The sequence below is a fragment of the Gavialis gangeticus genome, unplaced genomic scaffold (genome assembly GCF_001723915.1).
Source record: "Gavialis gangeticus isolate Ggan-Ray unplaced genomic scaffold, GavGan_comp1, whole genome shotgun sequence".
In the NCBI taxonomy this organism is placed as follows: Eukaryota; Metazoa; Chordata; order Crocodylia; family Gavialidae; genus Gavialis; species Gavialis gangeticus.
In genome coordinates this window covers 48,848,249-48,852,350 of record NW_017729024.1, presented here as the reverse complement: position 1 = coordinate 48,852,350, position 4,102 = coordinate 48,848,249, and positions in this window count along the sequence as shown.

Sequence of the window (4,102 nt, the reverse complement as noted above, 5' to 3'; positions counted from 1 at the left end):
ACGGAGAAGGACACCCCCCGCCTCGCCCCCCACCGCCGCGTCTTTGTGCCCGCTGCCCGGGCGCCCACCCGCCCCGCGGAGAGGCGAGGAGGACGCGGACGGCTGCCCTTCGGCGTGCTCCGGCCAGGGCCCTGCCGTCTGCGGACCGGCTGCCCCACGCGGCGGGCTGGGCTGGGTTTGGGGCGGCGACCCCAGGGTCGCGCGGACATCGCCCGCCAGCCAACGGGTTGGGACTGCCCCTCTACGAGCCACAAACCTGAGGTCTCCCACGCAGGCCTGCAAGCAGCCCCAGGGGGGCACCGGTCCCGCACCTGAGGGGGGTACCAGCCCCACACCCTGACAAGGACACCGGCCCCAAGGCACACCAGCCCCACACCCCAGGGGGGCATCGGCCCCACACTCTGAGGCAGGGACCAGCCCCATGCCCCAGGGGGCACTGGACCTGCACCCCAGGGGGGCACCGGCCTGTCCACCTAGCTGTGGGCTCAGCCTGGAGGTCTGTGACCCAGGGCTGTGATTTCCCCAGAAGTAAACGGTGCCTGGCACCTCACAGGCTCCTTGCAGTGCACAGCTCTTACCAGATGCCAGCCATTATTAAGAACCAGAGCGCACACCAGTTTTTGTGGAGTGAGATTTCAAGGAGAGGGGTGAGGGCCCTGATCCTGGCAAGCCCCTCATAGGCATGAATGGCCCTTACTCATGTAAGCGGCCACATAGACACGGGTGAAACAGTGCAGTTGGAGTGCTGGGATTGGTCCCTTTTTGCAGCAGTTTTCTTAGGAGCTGCATGCTTAATGCTTTCTGGGGTTAAATAATTATTTGCACCATACCCCTGGTGTTACGCTCAGATTTGTCTACCTCCCACACAAAGCTATTATCATCAAAAGGGAGGTTATGGAAAACAGTAGTGATGCTTTGAAGGAATTAATTACACATTGTTTACAGCTTCCCACACTGGCCTTTTTATTTTATTTCTTTCTTATCCACCCCACCTACTGGGCCCCAGAGACAAAAAAGATGACCCAGTTAAGTTGTTCAAAGGAGCTAGGAAAACCTGGGTTCAAGTCTGCTCTGCCACTGATCCCCTGTGCCCCTGGGCACGTTACTTAGACACACAAGGTATGTCTGCATCATGCTGCAGGCAGTGTCACTTCTGCATGTTTTGCTTACCTGCTGTCACTGCACAGAAATGAAGTGTTTCAGCTCCCTTGGGGCTGCACACCATTGCTGCCCTCAAGCATGCTAGAAACTCAACTTGAGGACAGTGGTGGTAAGCACCTCCAAAGCAATTTCATTGCTTCCTTCTGGGTTTGGCATGTGCAAGCATGAGTGGGTGGACAGAATAGGATTGTGAGGGTCCTCAGGAATGGTGGGGCACTCCAGAGACATGGCGGGGGGGAGTCAGTTCCCCTACCTCAGTTAAATGGAGAGAACAGAACTTCCCTACTTCATAGTACGTTGTGAGAATAAGGACACTGAAGACTGAGAGGCACACAGTGACTCTGGTAGAGTAACCTGTCACTAGTGCAGCACTTTTCAATTGCTGATTTCAAAGGATACGACAATGGTTTTCAGGATTACTGTCTCCATTTTACAGATAAGGGATGTTGAGGCACAGACAAAGTTGCCATGTGTACCACTGGCACAGTCAGAACCAAGATCTTCTAAGTTCCCTAGCAAATTTCTGCCCTTAAGTATGCACTGTTTTCCACAATACCTTAGATATACAGAGCTGTCCTATACCAATGATATAAACTGGTTTAGAGAAGAGCTTTGTATTGGAACCTAAACCCTTTTCTTTGGGCAATTTCAGAACCTTTGAGTTACACTGGGGTTCTCCCAGCCTCTCCTCCCTTTCCTATTTATCTCCTGTGAAGAGTTGACATCTCTTGTTCCTACTTTATATTATTGGTATGTAATAAACAACAGTACAAGGGCCTGTCCATGCTCTCTGCTGCTCTGCAACAGGCAGGAAGCAGCAGAAAAAGGTAGTTCTCATGTGTTTTCTTGCTGCCCCTTTGGTCATGCAGATTTCTAACCTGTTTGTCATTTCAGGGAAGCACAGCAAGGGAGGCAGATTTCTTTCTGGATGTGGGTGGCCATGTGTGGTTTGCATGCAACTGCCGCAACAGCAGCAAGATCTATTTTTAGTCTAAAGTAGGCCAGGCAGCCCCAGAAGAAGTGTTAATAAGAGAAATGTTTTCAAAGGAAAATAAAAATAATAGAGAAAGAGGCCTAAGTGTAAATGCTGAACAAGGTGATACTTCAGTGGCTGCTGAACAAGGTAAGCATTGATGTTCAGCTAAGTTGCACCCTTTATCCTGGATCTTCAAACAGGTTCCTCTGATGGTCAGCATACATTTTTTGGCCACGTTCAGACATGTGTGGGCATTTGGTTCCCTGGGTACAACTAGCAGCAGTACACCTTGTGCTGCCGCTAGTTGTCCCCAGGGACCACCTGTGCAATGTATTCGCAAGTTAACCTATGTCAGGCAGGGAAGTCTGGGTCCAGCACTGGGCTGGCCCCAGCAGCCTCACCTGGCAGTCTGGGCGTGCTTTTGGGGCTGCAGCCACTTCGCTTGTGTCCTGTGGAGCCTGGCTGGCAGTGGAGTGCAGCTCTGGCCAGCCAGGCTCTGGCTTTGCGTGGCACACACTGCTGCCACATGCACCACTCTGCTTTTTTTTCCCTGCATGTTTTTTTGACCAGGGGTCTAAAAAACCTTCCACGCTGTTCCCTTCCCTTGCAGTGCAGAGAACAACTGAAGGTGCAGTTTGTGGTGCCGCAGACATGTCTACTGGATGCAGCCTTTTAAGTCCCGTTGGATTCAGTGGAAAGTAAACACATTATTCATGTGATTGACTTCTTCAATGAGGTTCTAATTCATCAAAGCCAAGTGAGGTGGCTAAATCTCATTGAAATTCAATAGGAGTTGGATGCCTAACTTGTTTAAATTCTTTTGAAAAATCCTACTTAAGTTCAGAAGTTCAGTGGGTCAAATTCTGCTTTCATTGTAGTACACATTACCCATGCCACCAGAACTTCTCAGATAACTACCAATGCCATGTAAAAGATTTGTTACCTCCAACTGTAGGAGAAGGAACTTCAAATATTCCTGTCTTCCTTCATGTTGTTGTGGTCTTGGACTTAACAGACACGATTAATTATATTTACTTGAAAAGTTTTTCCCCATAATAAACATGGAAGAAAAAGCTCTTCACCTTACATTTGCATAAATGGCAATTTCAATAAATACAGTGTCTATCATTAAATTGCTACCAAAAGCAATTTGGAAACCAACTATGAAGTTGATTAAATGCAGCCAACACTTAACCTGACTATGAAACACATGGCCCATATAGGGCAAACATAATGATGGGAACCTTTTTTTTTTTTGCTCCTTAAAGCGGGTGGGTGTTCCTTCCACAGGGAACTGACACTGGGCCTAGTATTGCAGTACCTCCAGACCCACACCTAGAAGGCCAGAGTCAGCTCTGATAACTTCCCCTTGGTGCCAAAACTGTTAAAGTTCAACATGACAAGGGTTGGGGCACAAGGAAATACAAAAGACCTGAGTGAGGGGCTACATAGTAGAGGATGGGGTAGGGGCGTGAATGCAACTAAGTTGCATATAGGACATGTAGCCAACTAAGCCCAGGCGTGAGGGGTTGGGAAGGGGAGAAAGAGGGAAAGGGGATGGGACAGTTATACAGCAAACAATATACAGGAGACCCCGCACAACAAAAATCACATTTGGGTAGGGAGATGGTTTGTAACATTGGCGATGCATAGGGGGTGTATGAGGGTGCACATGCACCCCCTGAGCATGGCGCTGCACCCCCTACAAAAAGGCACCACTGACACTGCTGGTGGCACCTGCGGGTAGTCTCTGCTTGCCACCTCTGCCGCCAACACCGCTAGCAGCATCTGTGGGTGGTCTGCAATCACTGCTCACCACTGCTGACGCTGTCGGCGCAGGTGGTTGCCAATCACTGGTCGGCGCTTGCCACCTCCCCCTCAATGCCAACAGTGCAGCAGCTCCAAACTTACTGCTGCCACTCTCGTGCCACTAAACGCGCTGCTGCCACCTGCTGGAGCTTGCCA